General features: G+C 37.5%; 1 long non-coding RNA gene across 1 annotated transcript in view; it reads right to left on the reverse strand.

Moving 5' to 3' along the window:
• The window catches only part of LOC150011178 (uncharacterized), an 18,434-nt gene continuing 715 nt past the window's right edge, over positions 1 to 17,719 (reverse strand). Inside the window, exons 2-3 of the long non-coding RNA XR_016510432.1 lie at positions 8,934 to 9,098; positions 1 to 380 (exon numbers count right to left, since the gene is read on the reverse strand). This is a non-coding gene — a long non-coding RNA (uncharacterized LOC150011178). The remainder of the gene's footprint in view (positions 381 to 8,933; positions 9,099 to 17,719) is intronic.

A 17,719-nucleotide genomic window follows, 5' to 3' on the forward strand; every position in this document is an offset into this window, starting at 1 on the left:
ATATTTTCTTTTGTAAGTCTTGTAGATTTTGCTTTTAACTGGTTTTTGTGTACAGTATGAGGTAGGAATACAAATTCATTCTTTTGTATGTGTATGTTCAGTTGTTCCAGCACCATTTATTGAAACTGTTTTTTCTCCATTAAATGGTCTTGTGAAAAAACAATTGACCATAAATGTCCGGATTTATTTCTGGACTCTCATTTCTAATCCATGATGTACGTGTTTTTTTATGCAAATACCACACTGTCATGAAGCTTTGTACTAGGTTTTGAAACCAGAAAGTGTGAGCTTTCCAACTTAGTTCTTCTTTTTCAAGATTGTCTTGTCTGTTCTGGGCCCCTTGCATATCCATGTGAATTTTAGGATCCGCTTGTTCATTTCTAATAAAAGAAAAAAAAGCAGTTGGAATTTTGCTACATATTGCATTGAATGTGTAGATTAATTTGAGGAGTATTGCCATCTTAATATTAAGTCTTTCAGTCCACGAGCAGGAGATATCTTTCCATTTACTAAGGTCATATTTTTGTAGTTTTCAGTGTCCAGGTCTTGCACTTTGGTTAAACTTATTTCTGAGTATTTTGTCCTTTCTGAGACTAAAAGTTCTTAACCTGGCATCATTCAATAGGGAGGACTTAAGCTCCTCACCTTCTTTCTTTTCCCAAGGGAAAGACTGGCTTTTCTTTATCAGAGTTATTATACCCAAAGTGAGAGTCTTTCTTTCATTACTTTATTTCCTTCTAAATCTCATTATAGAAGGGAGGTGGTATTTCAGTTATGTACTGCTATGTAACAAACTACTTCAAACTGAGGGACTTGATACAACAATGTTTCAAGAGGGCACATCCCAATGTGCTTTAAAAAGCCCTTGTCTGCATCATGTCTGCTGGTGTCCCCATGGCCAAAACAAGTTACGTGGCCAAGTCCTCCTGCTTTCTGCCCCTAAAATGTTGGGGACTCATAGGTCCCTTTTCATTTGTAATTGTCTATCTCTTTTAGTCTAAAATGGAAGTGTTTTAACCAATTTAACTCTCTTAAAAATTGTAGATTTTAGCAGAACTAAAGATCATAAGTGAAAAAAAAAATTGTAGATTTCCAAAGAATTGTATTGAAGTTCATTCCATGCCTCAAAAGCTACATTCATAATTCTTTTAGAAACATATCCCACTTCTGGTACTGATTTCTATGTTAATTACTTATTGTCATGTAACAAACTGCTTCAAAATGTAGGGACTTAAACCTACAATAATTATTACATATCATAACCATGTGAACTGGCCAAACAATTCTTTCTCTGGTCTTGCTTGGGATTACTCATGCAGCTGTATTCAGTCAGTACATTGGCTAAGTGGGTTGGCCTCTCTCTCCATGTGGTCTTTCATCCTAAAGAAGCTAGACTAACTTGACATAGCTATGACAGTGCCTTATTCCTAGTTATAAACCTAACAGAAATGCATGCCCATGTGCATCAAGAGTCATGTACAAGAACATTTATATAGCATTACTCATAAAAATAAAAAACTGTAAATGTCCCAAATTTTGCAATATATTTGCATAATGGAAATCTATATAACAATGCAAAGGAAAGAACTAGAATCGTACACAACAACCTGAGAAATCATTTCGCAAACATATTATTGAGCCAAAGAAGCCAGACACCAAAGAGTCCATACTATGTATGATCCCATGTATATAAGTTCAAAAGCAGGGAAAACTGAACTATGATGTTAAATTTTAGGAAGGATAAAGGGATAATGATTAGGAGGAAGCATGAGGAATGCTTCTGAGATGTTCTAATATTTTATTTCTTCACCCGACTTTTTTTCTTCTTTGATAATTAATTGAACTGTACATTTATGTTTTGTGTGCTTTCCCATGTTATATTTCAAAAACACTTAAAGAAATCACATTATACACATTGTAATGTCATTTTCATCGATGGGATTGGTAACATTTTTTAGAAGTGGCATGTAGGAAGATTGTTACTCTCACCAACTGTGCAATCTTCTGACAGGCTATCAGGCAGTATCCACATGCCAAATTCTAAATGCACATACAGGTGACAAAAATTCAACTTCTAGGAACTGATACAGACATGTGTGCACATTTACAAAGCCACATTTGCATTGTATCATGCTTGTACATGCATGGAAATTGTGAGCGTTTACACAAGAAACTTGTAAGAGTGGTTGCTCTGCAGAGGAGTCTTCAGATCTGAATCGCACAAAGACTTATTTTTTATTGTACACTCTTTGTACTGTATGAATTTTATACCATGGGCATAGATTACTTCCAATAAAAGTAAACTAGTTTTTTTTTAAAAGTAAACTAGTTAGCTTTTTTAAGAAGTTACTTCCTCAGATCACTAAGTTTAAAAGTGACAGAGCCTGGATTTGAGCTGTATTCTATCTAATTCCCAAACTCATACCATCAACCATTATTCTACATCTTTTTCCTGCAGAGTCTCTGTTGTCTCCCCTAGGAAGTGAATGTATTTGCCTAGGTCACAAGTATCTCTTTGGAGATCAATATGGAAGCTCTGTTATAAGAACTGAATCAACATGGCAGAAAGACAGAAGAGATCTACTTACTAAGTAATGGCATCAGTGGCCAGGAATCATCCCAGATACTCCATCTACCATGTCTACTGCACCAAGATTCACTCAGCCCCTGCTAGATGATAGGTTAATCCCACAGGTGTATGTGGCAGAGAGAGGAGCCTATAGAAGCTACAAGTTTTAATAGTCAATATTGAGGTGGGGGGGAGGGCAAGAGCATAGTAGGTACATAGAGCAGTTTCCTCAATTTGAACGTTAAAATCAAATTAGCCAATTCCTTTAGAGGAATTTAAACCATCCAAGTATGCATTAACTATAATAAGCATTTATACAGTTGGTCAAATTTTGTAGGATATAGGATAGCTGTGGTTACGAAAGTTAGCCAATACATTTTAAAAGCGAACACTCACAGATAACACGTACTAGAGTAGAATTTTGAAAATGAAGTTTAAAAAATAGCTTGGTTATTGGGAATTTTTGCTGTTACTGTTGCACTAACAGAAAAAGGAAATAAAGTGATATTAGTAAACATATGGTTGACTCCGTCTTTCCCTTGGACCCTTCAGCTGCGAAGAGAGGGGGGGTCTGCTGCATGGGCAACAGCAGACCCTCCATATCACCCTGCCCAGGCTCTGTAGCTTCAGCTTCACTGGAGAGGACACTCCAGCGTCATCGCAAGATGTCGATTCAACATGGGAGGAGACAGATACGATGTCACTCCCGAGTCGGACTGCACAGCCATTCTCGGCGGTGCAGATAGACTCTTAAGAAGCTACACCATCGTGTCTCGAGACGGACGGCTGCCGACGATGGTTGTGACTGAGGTCACTAAACCTGCTTTCGTTGCTTGCAGCTGAGAAAGCAAAGGCTTTGGGCTTTTATTTAAAAACAAAATGTAACTAGCCACCAACTGCAGAATGAATCCTACTGACTTCCCAGTGATTAAAATGGGTTGCTAGGAAGACAAAACATCCAATCAATGATTCCTTCAGTCCTGTTTTTCTCTTAAGCTTCAGTTGTGGATCTCCAGGTCTTTACCAGAGGCTCCTTTAGGGCTATTTACTCAAGGTCTACATGTCTAAAACCAAACCTCTCTCTCCTCTAAACTAAAAAGTAAAGCAAACAAAACCCAATAATCTGGTTTACTCTCCCAACTTCCCTATTTCTACGCTCAGTGATACGAATTCTACTTTGATTTATTGTTACCTCTGGGTTAGTGCAGACTTGCTTCTTTCTCTCGTCCTCTGTCAACCTCAAAGTGACCAAAGCCCATTCATTCTTCCTCTACTTCTTACTCTTGGACAGTAGCCATCTCTCTGAGTCCCTTCACTCCCAAATACACCTGAACACCAGCATTTTTCATGTAGTAGGTACTCAATAAATGTTAAATGAATAAATCATGTTACTTTCTCTATTATAAACCTTTAAAACCCCCTACAGAGATATTTATAATTGTTGGTTCCTTACTTTCCCAGAAGACTATGAGCTCCTTATGGGCAGGGCCTATCTTATTCTTCTCTACCACATTGGAGTTCAATCAGTGTTTGTTGAACTCATGAATGGATGAAGCCTGAATTTTTAACTTGGCATTCAGATACCTCCACTGTCAGATCCAACTTACTACCTTTCGCCTGTTCAGGCAAACATTGAGAAATTGGGGGGCGGGGAAATTCACTGTTTCGAGAGCTCTTTCTAAAGAGAGGTTTGCATTATCATCAAAGAAGCCATCTAACCTCTCTCTGCTTCACATTCATCTGAAAAATGAAGGATGGGCTTAGATTAAAGCCTCTCAGACTTTAATGTATATACAAAGCACCCAAAGACCTTGAACATGCGGAATCAGATTTTGATTCTGCATTTCTACAAGGTCCTACAGGATGCTAATTTACTGGTTTAAAGACCACCCCTTGAATAATTATAAAATTCTATGTTCTACAACCTATTTATTATCTTCTGGATATGACTTCTGCATGACTGACATGCTAATGTTTTGTATATTGTTTATCCTCCCTGGGGTGTATTCTCCATTTATCTTCCTCTATGAATCCAACCCACTTTTTCAGGCTCTTTCTCTTGGGCAAAGCCTTCACTGAGTACTACAGTGCTCTACTCCTGATTTTTAAAATTCCATTAAAGTATCTATTGTTGGTGCTTGGAGTTTGCCCATCATCTACATTTATCATTGTGTGTATAAACTGGGTACTTTCCTATGAGGTTTAGCATAATGTCTCACATATAGTAAGTGCTCAACAAATTGTTGAATAAATGAATGGGTGAATGAATGAATGATTCACTTCGGCATTTCTACTCTATAAAGAAATCAAATGTTTTACTGTTATATTTTTATTATTTTCCAGAACATGGAGGAAAGAGACAAAATGGAATGTCTCCAGTCTACTCAAATGAGGCAGTCCAATTTTAACAATTTGATCTATTAAAAAATGAATGATATTAAAATATTTAAAATGAGTTTATATTAAAATTCAAGTTTCTCTTTTTAGTTTCTGAAACAATAAAATTTTCTACTGCTGTTTCTGTCCCGCTTCCCAAAACCAACTATAAATATTTTATTATGCATGAGAACATGACATTATATCCGATAAAAGATTAGTTCTATAGAATATGACTTGATATTATATCATGATTTCAATAGCCTGGTTAAACAACTTGCTTTATACCAAATACCATCTTGCACATCAAATAATGACGTGAACTCCCTGCCTGGTGAAAAACAAAGAGTCGTTATTATTGATATGGAGAAGTTCTTTTAAATTTTAAAGTTAAAATAAGGAAGTTCTTTGAATATTTGAATATTGCTTAATTCACTATTGTGGGAAAAAAGTTAGAAACATTTCAGAACATACACTGCATTGTGCATTAAACAATTTTTTACTAACTTGCAATATTTGTTTTATAAAGTAAACTTTAACCTAAATATCAGTTCATCATTTTTGACAAGAGAGCTATGCTGTATACCATCAAATTCTTGATAGATAGATGTTTTGGTTTTAAGTTAATGAACTATAAAATCTCTTGGTAAACTGTGAAGCACCAGCTCCACAAACGTAAGGTATTTTAACTATTATTATGTATAAGGTAAAACGTTTCTGCAAAATGCTGAAAAATGTAAGTGAAATGAGTAGTACATCAAGTAAAAGTGTTGGAACATTTGAATAGAAGATGTAAAAGTACAATGAATCATATTCTTAGAGTTTGGTAATTAAAATCAGATTTTTATTTAAACTACAAAAGATTTCCATCCTTAATTTAGATTTCCCACCCCTGATGGAAACATTTCTTCATAAAATAAATAATAAAGTGAAAATTCTCAGAAAGCAGATGTTAACCCTGATTTTTAATTAATCTTTATTTTATTTAGTTCTCTAGCTTCTGATAAAATAGTTATGGGAGAAGTTTAATAGTTCAGGTTTTGTAAAGCTCTCTGTCGTCTCCTAATCTGAGTTTATCAAAATGGAGCAATGCAAGATATAGAATTGGTAGAGACCAGAGGGTTAAGCATGTATGGTATTTTTATAGAATCGTTAGATTGGAAGAAACTTGGGAGATCATCTGGACTAGTCTTCTTGTTTTACTAGTGGGGGACACTGTGGCCCTGATGTCACCAGGCTCATTAGAGTCAAGCATGAACTCTTCTCTTTTCCTTCAGTCCATGGTTCTTCCCACCTTGGTAAGTGACATACAGGAAAACTGAGAATAGTAAGAGCATCCAGAAAGACAAGTAGATGAAGGAGGTAACAGAGCCTCTTCTAGGCTGGATGGGAAGCCCTGCCCTTTTTATCCATAGCGCATTCAACTCCCAGTGATCTGCCATGCTTGGGAGACTCAGACTTCAACCAGTAACTAGAAATTACTAGATGGGTAATTACACAAAAGAAACTTCTCTACATGTGTTTTATTATCTGTCACTAGATGGCCACATTTTTCAAAAAGAAAAACAAATGTTGACCTTATCCTATGAATCTCCACTATTGTATGCTCTTTATTTTCATCATATACACTTTCTAATAATAACACTTATCAAGTGCTTACTTTGGGTCAGTGAGTGGGCTAATCCCTTCAACGGCTTTACTTCTTTCAGTTTTCATAGACAACCCTAAAAGGTAGATACTATTATTCTCCCACATGTTAAAGACAACAACATTGGAGCCTAGGTAGTTTAAATAATTTACCAAGGTACATAACTAAGTGGCAGAGCTAGGATTAAATGCCAAGCTGTTTGGCATAAGAACCGGCCCTCTTAAGCACTATTGTTGTGTTCTGTTTCTGAGAAAGAAACTGGACTAACCATAATAAGATAATTCCTTATTTAAAAAGTATAGATACATAAGAAAATTGAAAATATCTACATCATTCTAAATGGTGTGTTCAAATAATAATGGTAATAAATAAACAATGTGTTCTTTTCCTTTTATGTAGGATAGTTAGTAACAACAGTCAATATGAGAAAGCTCAGACTAACTTAACACTTATCTTCCATTTCAATTTTATGATTTGTAATGCATGTTTTTAAAGTATATTTTATTGATTATGTTACAGTAGTCCCATTTTTTTCCCTTTGCTCCCTTCCTCCCAGTATCCCCCTTCCCTCCAGCAATCCCACCCCCTCTTAGTTGATGTCCATGGGTCAGGCATATAAGTTCTTTGGCTTCACCCTTTCCTATATCATTCTTACCTTCCCCCTGTCTATTTTGTACCAATTGATTATGCCTCTTAATCCCTGCGCCATTTCCCCATTTCTCCCCCTTCTCCCTCCCAGCTGATAACCCTCCAAATGATCCCCATACCTATGATTCTGTTCCTATTCTGGTTTGCTTAGTTGGATTTTGTTTTTATTTTTTTAGATTCAGTTGTTGACAGTTGTGAGATTGTTGTCATTTTAGTGTTCATAGTGTTGATCTTTTTCTTAAGTAAGTCTCTTTGACATTTCATATAATAATGGCTTGGTGATGATGAACTCCTTTAGCTTCACTTTGTTTGGGAAGCACTTCATCTGCCCTCCCATTCTAAATGATAGCTTTGCTGGATAGAGTAATCTTGGTTGTGGTCCTTGCTTTTCATTACATTGAATACATTGTACTTCTTGCCAGTCCCTTGCTGCCTGCAATGTTTCTTTTGAGAAACCAGCTGATAGTCTTATAGGCACCCCTTTGTAGGTAACTCTTTGTTTCTCTCTTGCTGCTTTTAAGAGTCTCTCTTTATCTTTCACCTTTGGCATTTTAATTATGATGTGTCTTGGCGTAGTCCTCCTTGGGTCTAGCTTGCTTGGGACTCGTTGTGCTTCCTGGACTTGTATGTCTATTTCCTTCACCAAATTTGGGAAGTTTTCCTTCATTATTTTTTCACACAAACTTTCAATTTCTTACACTTCCTCTTCTTCTTCTGGCACTCTTATGATTCATATGTTGGCATGTTTAAGGTTGTCCCAAAGGTTCCTAAGTCTCTCCTCCTTTTTTTCAATTCTTGTTTCCTCATTCTGTACTGGTTGACAATTTTTTTTCTTCCTTATGTTCCATATCATTGATTGGAACCCCAGTTTCCTTCCCTTTACCATTGGTTTTGTGTGGATTTTCCTTCGTTTCATTTAGCATAACCTTCACTTCTTCCCTTATACATTTGCCATACTTATGCATATCTGTCAAGCCTGTGAGCATCTTTATCACCAGTGTTTTGAACTCTAAGTCTAATAGGTTGGCTATCTCCTCATCTGTTAGGTTGGTTATCTCTTCATTGCTTAGTTCTCCCACTGGAACTTTGATCTATTCCTTCTTTTGGGTCATACTTCTGTCTCCTCATCCTGATAGGCTCCTGTGTTTGTTTGCCTCTGTGTCTTAGGTAGAGCTGTCACTCCTGTTACATTGTAAGGGGTGGAGTCTTGAGGCATTTTTCAGAATAGGGCAACTGGTTTCACTACATTGTGGCAAAGTGTGTGGGGGAGGGGTCTGAGAGGGAACAATGCCGCTTGCTCAGCACTTGCCCCTTTTCCAGGCACTTCTCCCACTTCTGTATGGGACTGGCTCCCTTCTAGCTGTTGTCCAGGCCGTCATTCCCAGAATGGATGGGTCTGCAGATGTTCTAGGACCATGGGGGCCCTCTAAACAGGTGAACTCTATTGAGAGACTGGCAGTTTCTTCCTCCACCCCAACCCCCACTGGTTCGCACAGTCAGAAGCAATGAGGCTTTATTTTCCCTGGCACTGGGACCTTGAGCTGTGCAGTCTGGTCTGGCGCTGGGAGCACTCCCAAGTTGTCCCTCCTTATTTTTTAAAATGTGTAATCATGCTTTCTGCCAGCCTCCCATCGCCACTGCTGCTGCCACCACCACACCAAGTACTCTCTGCCCCAGTTCCACCCCTCCTACCTGTCTGGATGAGTATTTCTTCTTTATGTCTTTGCTTGTTGGACTTCCATGCAGCTTGATTTTCTGGAACTTCTGGTTGTCTCTAGTTTTGAGGTAGTTGTATTCCTTCTTAGTTGTGGAGGGAGATGCAACGTGTCTGTCTAGGCCTCCATCTTGGCCAGAAGTCTGTAATGCATGTTTTTTAAAGTTATAGATAAGGATCTATTTTATATGCATATATCTCTAAAAAAGAAATTCAAACAATACAAAAAGGCAAAGAATGAAGACTTGCACACAGTCACCTGCTCAGAATTAATTACTATAAATGGTCTTGTGTAATCTCCTAAATGTATTATATATATGTAAATTTCCTTTAATATAGATGATAGCATAATATTTGCACTATTCTGCATCTTTTTACACTTAACAACAATATATCTTGGCAAATATTCTGTGTCACTACACATAGATTTACCTCATTCTTTCTAACGGTGACAAAATATTCTATTGGGGAGGTTTGGGGGAAGAAAATAAAATGAAAAGGTGGAAATTTATTAACACTAGTAAACAGTGTTTCCTAGGCTCTGTCTTCTCCATGAGACTGGAAGATTCCTAGCCCCCTAGCAAATCCCACAGATATAGCCTCTCAGCTTCCAAATAATAGGAAAAGATGCAGGTGGACCCTCTGGTGCCATCACAAAGGGAGGCTCACACCATGCTGTCCCCACACTGTAGAGAACAGCAGGCAGCCCTTTCCCCACATTGTCCCACTACAATTTTTCTCTCAGAACAACTCATCCAGTTCTTGTTTGGGGCATGATTTGCAAACTCTTCAAATCTGAGTGAAAAACAACAGTGCAACTTTTGAAATCATTTTTCTTCTCCAGTAACTAAGTAATTCCCTTGAACTAAGTCTTCCTAGGAAGCTTCTGAGCCTTTCATGCAAATAGACCTCTGGTGGATGCTTTCCAACTAAACTTAAAATATTCCCAGATGGGTCTCAATCCATTTAATGAAACTATATTTATTGGCTCAAGATGAGTCACCCCAATCCCTACCTCTCATTCCCTAAACACACACAATGAAGCACTTCTAAAAGGTCCCCTTGTCTCATGTGAGCCCTTCCCATGGAGAAAAGGGATTTTTATTAATGGACATCAAATTAATGTTAGTGTTGCCATTAATAGCCGAGGAAAATGAGGATAAGTACCATAGATGGAAGGAACTGATATTAAACTCTTGTGTTCCTCTTGACTGTCTCCCCAGGGCCGGGGGACCATTCCATTCACAGCTATTCTAAGCACAACCTATATTCAAATGCCTATTAGACTCTAAGCTCATCACAGGCAGCTGTATGTTCCTGGGCACTACAACAAGTTTGATTATTCATTCATTCAATCATTGGACAAATATTCTGATCCCTGGAGATAGGCTAGACACTCTGCTTGGCCCTGGTGTCTTGCCCCAAAGGAGGCAAAACATGTCATGTTCAACATGCAGGTAAATAAATAAACAAGATATCTGTAGAATGCAATAAATTCTGTGGAGGAGAGGGGTAAGGAAATGCAGTAACCAACTTGGAAGAAGGGCCTATTTTAGATGGATGGTCAAGGAAGGCCCTGAAGAAAGTGATACTTTTAGCTGAAGCATAAAGGGAGAAAGATGAGAAGGAACCAGTCATGGGAAGACGACGAAGAGTGTCCAGGCAAGGTGGACAGCAGCTATTTGAACTTTTCGGTTCACTTTGGCATGGTACACCACTGAGCTCAAAATATACTTTTCATACAGATTGGTAGTTACAGAATAGTCATGGGTTGTGAAGTATAGCATAGGGAATATAGTCAATGATATTGTAATAATTATGTATGGTGCTGGGTGGGTACTGGAAATATCAGGGGGAACACTTTAAAGTATGATTGACTAACCATTGTGCTGTATACCTGAAACAAATACAAAATAATATTGAATGTAAACTATAATTGAAAAAAAAATTAAGTGAAAAATAAATGAAAGTATATATATACTTCTTAAATGAAAATAAGTTTACATTGCTTTGTCAAATACTAAAGTGTATTTTGAGGCCAACTATCACCTGGTTAATCACTATTACTAAAAATAGTTTCTATTTTACATTATTTAGCTATTTTTATAAATTTTCTAATATGTATTATAAGGGATGATATCTATTTGATATTGACAGAGGCAGTGTAATATAGTCCTTCAACAAATATTTATGGAGTCCATACTATGTGCCAGATGATCTGCTGGACTCTGATAATAAAGTAGTGAAGAAAAAAAAATTATTTGAAATTAATACTAAATTGAGACTTCTGGCCAAGATGGAGGTGTATATAGACACACTTTGCCTCCTCACACGACCATAAGAAAGAGCACAACTAACCTCAAAACAAAAAACAACCAGAACTGTATGGAAAATTGAACTGTATGAAAGTCTGACAACCAAGAATTCAAAGAAGAAATATTCATCCAGATGGGTAGGCAGGGTGCAGAAGGGAAGCCAGGGTAGAGAGGATGCACAGTGAGGCGGCAGCAAGGCAGCAGTGGTGGCCAATGGAACGGGCAGTCCCACATTCATGTGTGGTAGATGAAGCTGGGAGGAACACCTGGGGAGTGATCCCAGCCCAAGGCTCCAATGCCAGGAAAATAAAGCCTCATAGCTTCTGGCTGTGAAAATCAGTGGGGGTTGGGGCAATGGAAGAAACTGCCCATTTCTCAGGAGAGTCTGTTTAGTGGGCCCGCACACAGTCCTAAATGTATGCAAACCCACCCCCTCTGGGAGCCACCACCAGGGCAACAGCTAGAGGGCACCAGTCACATAAGGGAAGTGGGTGAAGTGACTGGAAACGGGGCCACTGTTGAGCAAGTAGCATTGTTCCCTCTCTGACCACTTTACCACATACAATGTCACAAAGTGGTAAAACAGGTCACTCCACCCTGGTAAATACCCAAGGCTATGCCTCTTACAACATAACAGGTGTGCCAAGACAGGGAGTCAAAGAAGCTCTAACCAATACACAGAACAAACACAGGGATGCTGCCAAATTGAGGAGAAAAAGAAATATGGCCCAAATGAAAGAACAGATCAAAATTCCAGAAAAAGAACTAGGTGAAACACAGATAGCCAACCTATCAGATGCAGAGTTCAAAACACTGGTGATAAGGATGCTCAGAGAATTCATTTAGTACAGCAAACACATAAGGGAAGAAATGAAAACTAAATGACATGAAATAAAGAAAAAGCCACAGGGAACCAATAGTGAAGGGAAGGAAGCTGGGGTTCAAATAATGAATTGGAATGTAGGGAAGATATAAATAGTCAACCAGTACAGAATGAAGAAGAAACTGAAACAAATGAGAGAATAAGAAAGCTCTGGGACATCTCCCAAAGTGCCAACATCAGAAGCATAGAGGTGCCAGAAGTAGAAGAGGAAGAGCAAGAAATTGAAAACCTATTTGAAAAAATAATGAAAGAAAACTTCCCTAATTTGGCCAAGGAAATAGACATACAAGTCCAGGAAACACAGAGAGTCCCAAACAAGCTAGACCCAAAGAGGACCACACCAAGACACATCATAATTAAAATGTCAAAGGTTAAAGAGAGAATCTTAAAAGCAGCAAGAGAAAAGCAGAGAATTACCTACAAAGGAGCTTCCATAAGACTCTCAACTAATCTCTGAAAAGAAACTTTGCAGGCAAGAAGAGACTGGTAAGAAGCATTTAAAATGATGAAAAGCAAAGACCTACAACCAAAACTGCACTATCCAGCAAAGCTATCATTTAGAATGGAAGGGCAGATAAAGTGCTGCTCAGACAAGGTAGAGTTAAAGGAGTTCATCATCACTATGCCATTATTATATGAAATATTAAAGGGATTTACTTAAGAAAAAGAATATCAAAACTATGAACAGCAAAATGACTACAGACTCAACAACTATCAACAACTGAATCTAAAAAGCAAAAACAAGGACAAACTAAGCAAACAACTAAAACAGGAACAGAATCACACATGTGGAGATTTTATGGGGGTTATCAGCATGGAGGGAGAAGCGGGGAAAGTTACAGGGATTTTGAAGCATAATGGTTGGTACAAAATAGACAGGGGGATGTTAAGAATAGTACAGGAAAAGGATAAGACAAAAAACTTATATGCGTGAATCATTGACATGAACTAAGGGGGGATTGCTGGAGGGAAACAAGTTACCGGGTGGAGGGGGGCAAAGGGAAAAAAATTGGGACAACCATAATAGTATAATCAATAAAATGTACTTAAAAAAACCCTCCTCACTACAATGGCTATAATTTAAAAAGTGAAAAATGAACGTTGGCAAGAATATGAAGCATTCAAAGCTGTAAAACATTGCTGGTGCAAATGTGCAATGGTGGGAAACAGTTCCACTAAACAATGCAGTCACTGTGGAAAATATTTTGATAGTTCCTCAAAAACTTAAAGTTACTCTATGACCCAGCAATTCCACTCCTAGGTATTATGAAAGAGAATTAAAAACATATATTCCCACAAAAACTTGTATACAAATGTTTAAGCATCATTATTTAAATAGCCCAAAAGTGGGAATAACTCAAATGTCCATCAACTGATGAATGCATTAAAAAATTATATATCTACACATTAGAATATTATTCAGCCATAAAAAAGAATGAAGTTCTGACACATGCTATGTGTATAAAACTTGAAAACATGCTAAGTAAAATAAGTGAAAACAAAAGGATCAATATTGTATGATTCTGCTTATATAATAACCTAGAAAAGGCAAATTTATAGTGATAGAAAGTAGATTAGAGGTTACCAGAGACAAGGGAGGTGGGGAGTGGGGAGTTATTACTTAATGGGTATAGAATTTCTGTTTGGGGTGATGAAAATGTTTTGGAATTAGGTAATAGTGATAGTAACAAACCTTGTGGATATACTGATTTGCACACTTAAAAATTGTGAATATTTTTGTATGTGAATTATATCTCAACTCGTAGTAAAGAAGAATTCTTCTCTGTTGACAAAGGGCATGTTATTGAAAGGAAACATTTGAAATATAATACATATTTTGATTTGTGAAAATCACACCCCTTGTTATGATTTTAACATGCTCCATAGTTTAAAATAAAACTAAATATACAGTAAGATAAGCCCTCTGAAGCTTAAATTTATTACTTATACATTTATACTTATATTTCTTAAAAAAATTTTTTTTTAGATTTTATTATTTTTAGAGAAAGGGGATGGGAGAAAGAAAAAGGGGACAGAACCATCAATGTGTGAGAGAAACATCCACTGGTTGCCTCTTGCACTTGCCCCAGCTGGGGACCTGGCCCACAACCCAGGCATGTGCCCTGACTGGGAATCAAACAAGCGACCTTTTTTTGGTTTGCAGGCCAGCACTCCATCCACTGAGCCACACCAGCCAAGGCTATACTTATATTTCATAGGTTTCTGCTTCATGGAAAAAAATCTGAGCAAAAGAATGTAACTTCCACACAGCAATGGATTACACAGAAATGATACATTTCTAACTTTGGAAACTGCAGATAATTCTTGAGGCATGGACACGTGCTTGAAAATCAAGTTACCAAATGTATAGGTCATTTGGTAAATGGCTCTGTTAAGACCTTATTATCCAGTTACTCCAGGCCTGGAAACCAAATGATCAGTTACTGTCCTGGCTCTGTCACTTAACTTAATGTCTCCTTTATCTGCAGTTGAGGTAGTTGAAATGGAGGCTCCTTCTAGCTTTAAAATTGTGAACTTATTTGATCTTATTGTGACTTTATAGTTATGAGTGTTTTGCAATTGTTTTACTTGCTTGGACTGCATTCAACATTCACATTTTAAAATTCAGTAAATTATGATTGAACCACAAGATTTGAAAAAGGTTAAACTGTCCACTCAACTTTTTTTAAAGTTTATTTTATTGATTATGCTGTTACAGCTGCCCCAATTTCTTTTCCTTTTGCTCCCCTCCGCCCAGTACCCCCTTTCCCTCCAGCAATCCTACTCCCCTTAGTTCATATCTCTGGGTCGGCATATAAATTCTTTGGCTTCACCCTTTCCTGTACTATCCTTAACATCCCTGTCTATTTTGAACCTACCAATTATGCTTCTTAATTCCTGCACCATTTCCCTCTCCCTTCCCCTTCCCCCTCCCAGCTGATACTCTTCCCAATGATCCCCATACCTATGATTCTGGTCCACTCAACTTTTAATAGATAGGGCTAATTTCTCTCTTTCTACTGACTTAGTCTGAAGCAATACCACCACCTGGTGGCTTCTCTTCTAAGATGACAACTTTCTTAAAGATGATGGTTTGGCCTTCCCTAGCAAATGAGGACAAGTGGTTCAGATATGCCTATTTCAGGAAACGAGTTTAATAATATTACATGATATATGTTTAAATTATCTAATGTTTATGGTATTGGACCTAGGAACTTATTTTATAATCCAACAAGTTATCTCAACAAATATTTCTTTAGTGCCTAAGTACAAGAACAATATAGTGAACAAAATAAACAAAAATACTTGCATTCATACATGTTACATTTTAGAGGGGAAGTAGACAATAAATATTAAGCATAATAAATAAGTAATTTATAATGATTAGTGGGAAGTTGTATTAAAAAATCAGGGTAAGGGGATGTTGGGTAGGTTGCAGTTTTAAATAGGGTGATATTTGAGGAAAGATTAGAAAGAGGTGAGGTCAATTCTGCATTCTTGTCTGAAGAATAAAATTCCGTAGGTTTACAATCTAAATATTTAGCTTTAATTGTACAATGCTGATATAATTCTGCTTCCTCACGTACTTTTGAAGAAGCAGAAGCTGTCATACCAGGTCAATATTAATAGAAATGACTACCTTTTGAAAAATGGTGTTTCCAAAAAGTATGTACCTTTCCTACAGAGTAATGGCGGTTTTTAGATAGTTCAGAAAGGATATATGAAATGGTTGTTTTCTTATTTTTGACCACCTTAACATGACATTTATACTTTGCAAGCTGTGTTCCTGTGAAAGTAAGTACTGTAGTCTTAAGAATTGAAGAAAGGGAGGAGGTGGTGGAGGTGGTATGTAATCACCAACAAAGATATAATTTCTCTAGATTTTTTTATGGTTTTGTTATTTATAAATGTCTCGCTGTTTGAACATATTTTTTGGGTTTTTGTTTTTGATATGAAACTTTTTTAATTGTATTTTTTCCATTACTATTTATCCTCCTTAGACCCCCATTCCCCCCTCGAAGTCATTTTAATTTTCTGTCTTAAACACCCTTGAGTTAATGAGTGCCTGTAAAAGTTAGAAATTCTGAGAGTAGACTGTTTTAGACTATTTCATAGGTGTAGCATAGGGACTTAAACATAGTAAATAGTCAGAAGTTATTTTTCCAAAACATACTTTAAAAAAATTTAAGAGGCAACACCTTAAATCTTAGTATTTTGGGACTTGTCTTTAGATCAAAGCTTTCAGTGAATGGGGAAGAGGTTTTTGTTTTGTTTTTGATGCATCCAGGAAATTAGACCAGATCTTCACAAAGTAAAGAATTAAATGGATAAATTTTGAAAAATAAAGTTCTTGATCAGTTGCCTAAAGGGTCTTATTTTTTTTCATCACACTGTTGTTTCCATAGTGACTTGTAATTTAGGTACTTGATGTGCATTATAAAGGCTGAAATGCTGTCTAGTAGTATTACCAACACTTTAATTTGTATATAGCACTTCAGGCTACATAGCATCCTCACATATATCTCACTTTCTTATTTGGTTCAGAATAAACAGTGTGTATATAAAGTTTGCAGTATCTTTCCTTTAGTTGCACTTTAAGGAGAATCTGTTTTCAGAAAACTAGGTGCATTGCACCAGAAACATAAATCTGACACGGACATACATTTGAAGCAGTGGCCAAGATGTGCCAAGTGGTAGCAGCTGATCTTGGCAAAGAGAAGGACTGGGGGTGGATGCAGAACAGGTGAAAGGTCAGCGGAATCACAGCATGCTGAGCTCCAGTAGTTGAATAAAGCAATCCTTGAAAACCACAGCCATAAAAAGGCCCAGGTATTTAGGTGAACAGTATCTCAATTTTCCCCTTCTCAGACAACAAAACAAAAACAAACAAAAAACCCCCAAACTTTTCCTTTCAAGAAAAAATTCTGAGAATTTAGGACTTGGGAGCGGGAAGGGGAACCAAGAGCAATCAGCAAATCTAGTTCAATGTATAGGCAGCTGGAGCAGTCTGAAAACTGAAGTCAAAAACCACACATGAAGCCCATAAAATTCCGTTGAATGGACTAAAATCTCTATTATAAATAAATACATAATACGTAAAGATTATATTTGGAAGGAGACCCAAGAAAGGGTTAACAATGGTTACTTCTAGGGAGAACTGCAGGATGAGTGGCTAGGCTTAGGTTTAGTTTTCTGTGTGTCGTTACGAATTTTTAAGACGCATGCTCAACCTTTTAAAAAATTTTTTAAGAGTCTAGGAGAATCCCTTCTCCCCATCCTGCAAGCGTCGCTGCCTGCCTCCCGCACGCTATGCTGTCAAGACCTGCATTCCTCCCAAGCCACAACCCCTCGAGGAAGCAGGTCTCCAGCCCAGGGCAGGTGCACAGTCAGGTGGAAGGGGGTAAGGCCTCTACCGCTGACCCTGCAGGCCACGGAGACGCTAAAAATCTCCAGTTAGCGGCCTGAAGGTAGGACCGCGGCACATCGGTGGCAGAGGTGGAGGTCTTCCTATAATTATTACGTGATCCTAAGGCGCTATCGGAGAAAGCACCCCAGCCAAGCCGAG

This window comes from Furipterus horrens, unplaced genomic scaffold (genome assembly GCF_987537825.1).
Source record: "Furipterus horrens unplaced genomic scaffold, mFurHor1.1.pri manual_scaffold_4, whole genome shotgun sequence".
Classification (NCBI taxonomy): domain Eukaryota; kingdom Metazoa; phylum Chordata; class Mammalia; order Chiroptera; family Furipteridae; genus Furipterus; species Furipterus horrens.